At 42.6% G+C, this 10,749-nt stretch overlaps 1 protein-coding gene across 1 annotated transcript in view; it reads left to right on the top strand.

Moving 5' to 3' along the window:
• The first annotated feature begins 873 nt into the window (after positions 1-873).
• The window catches only part of LOC311032318 (uncharacterized protein), a 16,330-nt gene continuing 6,454 nt past the window's right edge, over positions 874-10,749 (top strand). The window contains exon 1 of the mRNA XM_084038995.1: positions 874-896. The gene's annotated coding sequence lies outside the window, so the exon portion shown is untranslated. The remainder of the gene's footprint in view (positions 897-10,749) is intronic.

Genomic DNA, 10,749 nt, shown 5'->3' with positions numbered 1-10,749 from the left:
GGTTCCCGTAACCAACCGTTATATTTGTTAGTGTTAAGGCTTTTTTTATGTGCACCTCCATTAAAACCGAAAAATATATGTTTTGCACATTGTAACTTTACTTGTTCCATATACAATTTATACTAAGGTGATGTGGAAACATGAAGCCCCTGGTGAATGGACTTTTCAGTTGCGTCAAGCATTTAAACGTTGCATTAATAGATTGTGGATTTTCCAATGAGGGAGGAGTAGAAAGTAATTTCTGAGTAGTTTATCAATTTTGAATGGGATGAAAGTGTATTGAATAACCCCTGTGAGGAAAATTATTATCATTCAAAGCAAATTAAGCATTTAATATGTTTTATGTCTGGAGGTTTAGTCATCATGCCAAATTCAGCCCTGATGTTAGGATGCAGCAATAGCGCCCCCTGGTGATTTTTTTTGTTAACATCATATAAAATATGTTTTACAGTAAAAAAAAAAAAAAAAAATGACTCCGAGCTTTTTGTTTCTTAATTTCAAAATGAAATGACACATTTGCATAATTGTCAACCGGATTATCTAAAAAGTGGGCTGAAAAAAAACGATGGCATAGACAGACGCGCTGTAACAGTCGGCATGAAAGGTCGTAAAGCTCGTTTAAAGCGTCGGCGTTCATTGATAACAGCGCGCGTAAAGAGCACGTCTAATGGCTGCTGGTGAATTCCACCAAGTCAGCCACATTCCGCGTTTACTTGTGGCGTTGAGGAGGAGCTCAGTTGTTTATTCATTCACGTCAGCCCCTCTCGCCTTCCCTTCCCTCCTTCCTGCTACACACAACGGGGACCCGCCGCTCTAACTGGGGCTTTTTTTTTTCCGTTCCCACGTTGAAATTAATCCACAATCACGCCGCCACCATAAACCGATTTTGGAATCAGGTGAGTCCCGATTTTGTTTTTTTACGCTTCTCTTCCTTTGGACGGTGATAAGAAAGAATGTAATGTTGTGTGTGCCGCCGCCGGAGCGTTGACTTGTCCGGCCCGGCGAGGCGGAGGAGTGTTTCAACCGTAACTTATTAAATTCCTCCTGACCAGGCGACAACATGTATGCGCGTAATGTCTGGCGATGTAACCGCCTTGCGTTTCACACGGCTGTCCGTCGGTGCGCTTCTTCTTTTCTTCTTCTTCTTGCAACGCTGTACTGAAAACAAATCGGTCGATGTAGGTCAGCAACTACAGTCAAAATGTCGTCTTTTCTTTCTTTCTTTTTTTTTTACTTCCACATTCTCTCATGCCACAAACAGATGGCGTCGAGAGAGAGAAAGAGGGGTGGAGGAGGAGGAGGATGGAGAGAATGGGGGAAAGAGACGCATAAAGGAGTAGGGGCTACACCAGGCCATGTTAGCCCGGGGTCTGCAAATCCCTGATCCAGGCTACCCCCTTATACACAGCGCGTAACCCACCTCTTCTACCAAGACGCGGGAGGCCGAGGTGTCTTGCTCAGGCCTGTCTTCAACAAAGTTTTTTTGCTGTTAAGTTGTCGGGCCTTTTCTTTTAAAGATACAGTGCGAGTTTCGGGGGGTTGGGTTGGGTAAGGGTGGGGGGGGGGGGGGGGGGGGGGTAATGGTGTATTTCGAGCATGCAGACCAGTGTTAAGATTAAGCTTGCCCCGGGCGGCTTTGCTGTTTTTCTAACGTGCAGACGAGACCACATTTTTTTTTTGGTCACAAGCCAGTGCAGAGGGCGATATGTTTTGACACCTGAATGCACTGGGAGGATGCACTGCAGCAGATAAGCTGGAGCCCGGGTTGCGGGGGGACTGGCCACCATCACTGGGCTGTCAGCGATCAGTGATGGGTCACAGGTATCTGCATATACCTGCGCATATATATATATATATATGTGTATGTGTATGTGTATATATATATACACATACACATACACACAGACAGTACAGCACTTCCCCTTGACAGCCAGTGGGATGCAGTGCCCTCATTAGTGCAGTGGAGGATACCTGTGTCCCATCACTGAGCTGATGGTGATGCAAGAGGGGCGTGAGCACCCCAGGCTACAGGTTATCTGCTATATATATATATATATATATATATATATATATATATATATATATACTGTATATAGAGCAGATATATATATATAGAGAGAGAGAGAGAGAGAGAGAGAGAGAGAGAGAGAGAGAGAGAGAGAGAGAGAGCTAGCTAGCTAGCTAGCTAGCTATATGCATGCATACTCTTATACTGGACTGCTTCAGTGCCATATCATGTATTTAAGTGCATAGCCAGACTGAGTAATAACACTGCTGACCCCCCGCTTACCTGCTGTGGAGTGTCTCATCATGTCATGTGGACCGGCTGCATACTGTGCATACTGGTTGGCAGCCCGGGGCCCTATAGCTGTGCTCTGGTGCAGTTCGGTGTCGGTGCACCTCAGTGGCTGGCAGTAATTAAGGAGACATCCTCCTCCCATGGTCTGTGGGTCATCTGATTGATGGTCATTTAGATGGGAATAATCGGAATGACTCAGCATCATTCAACCAAGCCAATCGGCGCCATGCAGATCTTAATTGCCACGGCAGATCTTTCTGTTTTGCAATTTTGAAAGTGACATGTTTCTGCCGTCGGTTTGAGCAGACGCGTGTCCTGCAATGACACTTTGACTAAACTGGTTTAATCGTCTCAGTAACCAAAGGGAGTGAATGGTGTCAACCAACTCTGCCCAAGTCACCTGTTCTCCAGTGGTAAATAATCCTACTTCATTGCAGCTCTTTGCCATCTTTTTTTGCCTTATGTGTGTTTGTCAAGTGATGCTGCTCGGGTGTTATTCTCAGTGTAGAGTCTGTCGCCGTCTCTTGTCTTTTAAAGAGTGTATTTATTGGCTCTTGCTGGACTTTTACCCCCGAGTGAATGAGCAGTCATGGCCACAGTGTCGTCTGGAGTTCTCTGCCTCCCTAAATGCAGTTTTGAGCCTCTCTTACTTCCACCATCTGATGATAACCTCTCCAGTCAGTTTTTGCTCGAAGGCATCTTGCCAGATATTAATTTGCAAACTTGCCGTCTCTCAGCTGGCTGCTATATTTGTTGTCTTCGGTGTTAACCTTGTGTTAATGGTGTGTTTAATACGCTCTGCACTTTATTAGTACATTTGTGATTTTTATGTAACAAATTCAGTCACAGTTGATCAGAATAACTTCATTTGCAGTGTTGAAAGATTGATTGGTAGAATCATTACTTTTTTGGACATTATGTGTGATAATCTTGATTAAATAATAGTGTTTCGAAAATTTGCCAAGCTCAACAAAAAGCACTGGCAAGTTCTCCAAGTTAAGACTAGTCATTTCTTGGCAAGCTTGAGTTGTACAGTGATGAATGAATTTCCCCAAGTTTAAATCGATAATGTCTTATTACACTGCTGCTGCTACTGCTACTACACAATCTGTATGCTACCCGGGGGATCGTGAGCCATTCGTCCGTGGATCATCAGCGGCAGGGCGGCTGCGTTGAATGAGGTCCAGCCGAGCAAAACGGAAAGCACATCAGGACATCGTCGATATGCATTAATAAAGATGAAACCAATCATCTTCACAGGCTCTGAAAATTAGACACACCTCTTTTTAAATGAAGATAAATGAAAATTAGCTCTCTCCATCCCTTTTTTTTCTCAGGATGTGGGAATATAGCTGTGGTAAAAGGTTGAGAATAGCTGATGATGGTGTCAGCACATTGCAGCGCTCGGCTGTGCTGCGGGCACATTAAAAAAAAAAAAGGGAGAGAGGCCGATGTTTCTCGAAGCACAATGGGCCTAATGTGTAGGGCCTGTTTGTTACAGCCATGCTGAACGACCTCCAGAGTCTGATGCCGCCTTGTTTGTTTGCGCTCTATAAGTGTAAATGTGTGGGACTACGTGAACGCCACAATGCTCCTCTCCCCTTCTGGGAAAATAAAGCCTGCAACATCCAATTGTTCATGAATGACAACAAAATCTATCCTTCTGTTGTTAACAACAACTTCCTCTATATGGCTTCATTAAGAAGAAATACAAATTGTTAGATGACGTGTTTGACTGAATGTTTCGCTGTCGGGGCATATAATCTGACCACTGGGCCGCGTGAATGCTTATTATTGTTAATATGATTGTGATTCAAAGCAAGAACTTGTCTACTGCTGTTATAACTTTACAGACGATGGGTACAATATGATCTATTTAATCAAATTTGTGACGCTGATGGCAAATTCTCCTTTTAAAACCCTGTATTTTACCTAAAAGCTTGGTGCATATATTCATGTAGGGATAAACCGTAATATCTTCCTCGAGAGCCATCATCATGTCAAACTGAACATTTTGTCCAATACTAGGACCGAATAACTGCAAAACGAAAGTACTTCTCCATCATCCCCAGCTGTACTTCGCAAATGTTAGCATGCTAATGCGCGGACCGAAGCTGTTGAAAGTAGTTGTGATCATGTTAGAATTTATCTCAAAGCAACACATACTCACAGAGCCGCTAGCATGGCTGCAGTCTCTCGCTCCTGTCATTTATATGCTTAAAATGAAGACTTGTTCACTTCCAGACAACTGGCAACATAGCGGCATCTGTTTGCTGCTGATAAATAAGTGAAGAATTGAAAAAATACCACTGCTTCTTGGGGTGTATACGGTGAAGGAGTTTTTTTCTCCAGTATGTAATGCTTATTAGGTGCGAGTCATGCCTGTCAGGTTTTGGTCTCGCTGCTGGTCTGGCTAAATGTGGTCCTTGCCAGCTTTTCGCTGTGTGAAGTTGTTGCTAGTTGTCTGGTGAGTCTAGTTTGTCAGTCGGTCCTCCACTAAAATCCTGCCAAATTGTCTGCGTGCAAAAGATAAGCTGTTTAACTCATTTCGCTGCGGTTTAACAAATTGCAATATCGCACAATCTGTCAATTATACTTTTTTTTAATAGCTGAAATGACAAACTGTTTTGTTCTCATGTGGAGAGGTGTCTATTCTCTCCTTTTCCCTTCTCTTTCAATCTGATTGCATCCTGATCATGATCTCTAGGTCATGACCCTGTGTTGAGCTGTGATTGGACCATGAGCATCTGGGATGACAATAATGATGCTGTGTGTAATGAGCATTTCGGTCACATAGGGACCCGCATGCAGCCTTCATGCCTCTGCGAGCCTCTGTTCACTTAGCTAACTAGCATTTTGCTGCATAGTGCAGAGCATTGGCCTAGTTCATGCCCTCTTGAATGTAATTTTAGCTGTGTGTGTGTGTGTGTGTGTGTGTGTGTGTGTGTGTGTGTTGAACGCTTCAATGTTTTGTCTCCGTCTCATATTGTCTCTGTTTCCCATCCTCCCGTTGCCTCTTCGTCCTCTCACACTGTTCCCCTCTCCCTCTCTCTCTCTCTCTCTCTCTCTGTCAGTGATGAGGCTTTTTGTCATGACACTGTTTGTGTGCAGCGCCCGAGCCACCGATGCTGCTGGGGGCCGTTACCTTGGTAGTTTTACAGTTGCGTGTTGGGTTGAGCTGCACCTCCGTGTGGATGGACGGAGTTGTTCTTCTGGGAGACGCAGGCGGTACAGCCATTTTACGGCGTTTGTCTGATTGACGCCTTGTGTCGCTCGGGTGTTACTGCTGATATCGGGTTTTACGCCGAGGCTGTGAACGAGTGAGAATGAGCTGCACTGGAGAATAAGACGATGAAGTTGCTGGTTAAATGTCTATTGTGGGACTTAATGGGACATGAGGAATATACAGAGGGCAAAGCTTGAAAAAAATGAATTACCTGTTTTTACCAATATCAGTGTTAACAATACAAAAACCTCCAGAGAGCACTGACAAGTTTATTTTCACACTGTAAAAGGTCCAATTCAGTGTGTATCTTAGGGACAATGTTACTTGTATTTTTATGTTACTATTAGTTGACATCAATATCAAAACTGAAATATCAATATTAGCATTGGCCTCAAAATCTAAAACCAGTCAAGATTTATGGCCTAAATGTGTCGTCACAGTTTATCATAACTTATTATAATTCTTGGTAAAAGTAATGTAATAACTGGGCCATCGAAAGATACAAATAATAGGTAAGTAATAACTTATAAGTAATAAGTGAACAAAAAACCCCAGTAATGTCCTCACAACTTTCTGCTGGGTTCACGCAGTGTGCAAGATGTGGAGAATGAGCTGTATATGTGATGAAAAACAGTGCAAATAAATTCACAGTGAACAGACATTCATCCAAAAGATGCAAATGTGTAAATAAGTTGTGTCCCTCACAAAAAATATCTTTTAAAATGAACAGGAATTGCAATTCAAGTGCAAACCTTTTTTTTTTAAACAGCGGCAAATCAGATCAGAATCAGGTTTATTGCCAAAGTAAGTTTTCACTTGCAAGGAATTTGTCTTGGTTGTGTATGGTGCATACAATAAGCATGTAATGAAAAAGTACTGGAATAGAAATTTACACTAAAAAATATATAAGAGACACTATAACATATTCATCAGTGCCTAAACGGGAATTAAAATAGTATGTAACGTGTGTGTGTGTATATATAGTAAAACATACGATTTAATTCAATAGATCAGCCCAAATATCATGATACCTGAGCCAGCTATTTGAGTCAGAATCGGCCCCCGATGTCGGTATTGGTGCATAGCAACATCTTGGAGAGACATTCAGAAAATGTGCATATTTATCCCCATATTTGAACAATATTGTTCTCTGTGACGGCTGGCGTTTCATTCCACCTTCCAGTCCGGTCTTTTCAGAAGAGCTGTAAACACTTTTGATGTCTGACATGGTTGGACGACACATTGTGCAAACCACTTCTTTTTTGGAGGATAGTGAACTTCAGTGGACGGCACAAACCGGATTAGCATCATCTCACAAGACTTGGCAAATGGACTGTAATGGACCAACTGCTTTGCATGCGGGTACAGCAGGTCGTCCGGAAGATCGGTGGGGGTTCGATTCCCGGCTCCACTGGACCAACGCGTCGAAGTGACTGAACCCCAAATTGCTCCCGAAGGTTGCGCCGCTGGTGTGTGAAGGCATTTAGATTAGATCCTGATGGGCAGGTTGGCACCTTGCCTCCGCCGTCAGTGTATGACTGTGTTTGTGAATGTGAATGGCCGATTGTTGACATGCAGTGATGAGATGGGAAAGGCTGCGTATAAAAGCGAGTCCATTTACCGCTCTGCCGTGCGCAGTGAAGCTTTTAGTGTCATTTCAGATGGAATGATTAAGATCTTTCAATTTATTTGAATCCCTCAGGGTTGCATTATGGGATTATTTGGCCTCATGTAAATAGTCGTCCACATATTTATACTAATATTAATGTCCTGTTAATGTTACATCGTATATCACACAGACCAGGTAGGGGCCTGTCTGCTGTGTGTTTTGAGGCCCAGTGACGGCTGTCTGTTCTGATGAACTTGAGCTGCAAGTACAGTATACAGGAGGAAACGACATTTAATGAGTTCACGATGGCACCATAAGGTTATGTTGAGCAGAGAAACCAAACTTATACTGCTGATGTGTCCTTGAGCAAGACACTAAATCTCCATCCTGTCTCCGGGGGCACTGTTGTGTAGCTGATCTCCAAAGAGAAGGGAAAAGAGTATTTCCCTCAAAGGATTAATATTGTACCAGAACGTTAATCCTGTTTACATTTTTTTTTTTTTAAAGTGCATTATTATAAATTTTCTGTCCTATGTGTTTTCATATGTATCAAGGGGGAGGGGCCAGCGAGGGATCCTGATCATCACAATACAGCCACATTGCTTTCCCCTCGAGCTGTAGCATCAATGAGGGAGTGGAAGGGATATACTGGAAGAGAAAGGATGGAAAAGGGTGAGAGAAACAATGAAGGGGGTGTATCCATGGAAACGTGAGGAAAGAGTGATGGAAGGGAGGAGAAAGAAGTTATTTAGTTTGAAACTGGAACCAAATGGTTGCTTTTAACCGCAGCAGAGCCGATGTTTATTGCGACTTTGAATTTTTGTCTTTTCTCATAATTCCACTCAAAGTGGTTTTTGTTTGAGAGCTTTGTGCCTCAACATTTTATTATGCTATTGTGGGTGAATTTGTAACATAAGGGTGAAACACGGCAAGAATAAAATGAATTCCTGGGCTGATATTTAAATGCTGTTAGGTTAGTTTGGATGGATGTCGTCGTAAATGCTGAACAAAACCAGACACTCGCATCCCAGATCGCTCATATCTTACATGGAGGGGAAAAAATAGAGAAATTAAATGGTATAAGAATGTGTATCTTATAAGTCATATAGCTGTTTTCACTCCCATCTTATGTAGAGCAGGGATGATGTTACCAGGAACAGCAAACACACTATGTTTTGGGGGAATTAAGGTCTTATTCCCACTGGACGGCTCCTCATAAATAGATTATACTGTATACTTGACTGAAGCGCTGGAAATAGGCTACCTTAAATCTGCCATTTCCACCTGCTGTACACTTTGATGGCATATTCAAGGCATATACATCTATCAGCATTTAATTACTTTCTTTTATTCCCCTCCATGCACAACGAAAAAGAAAAGTGAGTGGCAAAAGTAAGCCACTCTCTGCCCCGACTTCATTGTTTTTTCTTTAATCCAGAGGAATTTCAAGAAATGAGCGAGAGGCTTACGCGTCACTGAACTGCAGTTCGACCCATGGCCAGTGGTGCTTGACCCTCCATGCTTACCTCATTCATTCTACAGTTGGAAGTAGTTATTTTCTGTGTTCCAGAGTTGCTGTGGATTTTTGCTGCATGCATGCATGTCTAAGGAAGGGCTTTCCTCCCTCCACAGTGGTGATGACCGTCAGAGCCAGTATGCTGTTTGTTGTATTATTTGTGTGGGTTTTGGGATGGAATATAGGGTCAAATATTTAAAAGCACTAGTTGTTTATTTTTAGGATTTGGGGTCTTTTGATTTTAAAGCAGTGTCCTGGGAAATGGTAGAAATATTTGGAAGAGATATAAAGATGGGTAACAAATTACACAACAATGTCAGTGCTCTCTATCCTGTTGGATCAAAATCTTCCAGAAGTGTTCAACTGGGTAGAGATCTGGCGACTGTGAAGGCCGTAGCATGTGATTCATCCTCGCCAAAGCATTCAATGACCCGTCGAGCCCCGTACTGGAGCATTTTGTAATAGTGCTCCTCTAATTTATTCAGGCTTTTCCTTTAATTTGTCTTTCAATCGTCTCAGCGTTCGGTTATTTATAAATGATAATTTCATCCCAATAGTTACATGTGTGTCAAAGTGCAGGACTTTGAATTGTCTCCACAACTGTTAATGGCGGTGAGCACTAGAGTCCAATATTTAATTACAAGTATTTACTATTACTATAAATAGTACATGAGTACGCTGTAGCTTCATCCCTGTTGCAACCTGCTCTATTTGCCTGCTGTATTATGACTAGAAACAATGCTATACGTGCTGAAGCAGAGATAGCTTTGTGGTCTTTTTGTGTGTAAAAAGTGACGAGTGCAAACAGAATCAGAATGGAGTTTATTGCCAAGTACGTTTTTCACATACAAGGAATTGGCCTTGGTCTGCAGTGTGTACGATATTTACAAAGAATAAACAATAAAGCACAAGTACTGCAGTCAAGAACACAAAAAAATAAAAGAATTAACCAAAAAATAAAAATAGACTCTCTATATATAAAAGGACAAGTTCAAACATTTGTTCCTGAAATTGGACCGAGAGCTGACACAAAAAAGTGGAAAAAAAACTGAGATTGCAAAAGTAGATCTTAAATGACATTTTGCAGCAGAAAAGTTTGCAGTTGTATTCTAAAAAGCAAGCTCTCATGTGGATCTTCATGTTTAATTGCATCTGTGTAAGGGAAGTTTGAGAAACTTTTTAGTTAAACTTTGTTTAGTTTAAACAGCCGTTGCAAAGTATACGACAGCTGTAAGATTCTAGATAAGTGCCAAAACCAACATTGTGAGATGCTATTGCACGAGGCAGACATCACTTTGTTCGAAGTATGCTTTATTTTTAAAATGAGAGCATGAACACTGATCACAACACAACAGTCTGAGTTGCAGATTTAGACCTCAGCATGGTTAACTGTCTGGTTAACTACTCGGCCCACCATGCACCTGTCCCGGTACCGGTTGTGATTCTGGTGCTTTTTTAATAATTCTGAACGAAGACGCTCCGACAGTAAAAGCAGCATTCCCAGCCAGGCTCTGACCGTACTGCATAATGTCGGCCCACCCGCGGCGAACCAGAGACAGATCAAAAGACCGGTTTGTGACACCGGCTCGGACGGAGACGCGTGAGACAGGACCAGTATCTTATGGTATGAGGGAAGACAGTGAGACAGGACCAGTAACTTACGGTACGAGGGAAGACAGTGAGACGGGACCGGTATCTTACGGTACGAGGGAAGACAGTGAGACGGGACCGGTATCTTACGGTGCGAGGGGAGACAGGTGTTACGGGCACAGCGACTTTCTGTACTAAAAAACGATCGACAATTGTCTTCGTTTTTGACGCTCAGGTCAGAATGGGGAAAAAACATTATGCTAAACACATAAACAGACCCGCTCAATGGAGCACCTGTGCGACCAAGGAACATACTTTATTTAGCCACACTTCACTGATTTTTGGTCGCATGTGCGCCCTAAATGGTTGCACTCTGGAGTCCTGGCCTCCTCAAAAAATGGTCCGTGTGGAACAATGATCCCTGCTGAGATAGGAATTTAACGTAGCTTCGAGGCAGAGTTTTTGCCTCGAGCATTTTTTAGAATCGAGTTATTCGAATAACTCGAGTA

This window comes from Eutrigla gurnardus (assembly GCF_963514095.1).
Source record: "Eutrigla gurnardus genome assembly, chromosome: 1".
Lineage (NCBI taxonomy): Eukaryota > Metazoa > Chordata > Actinopteri > Perciformes > Triglidae > Eutrigla > Eutrigla gurnardus.
This window is presented reverse-complemented; position numbering and strand designations above follow the sequence as displayed.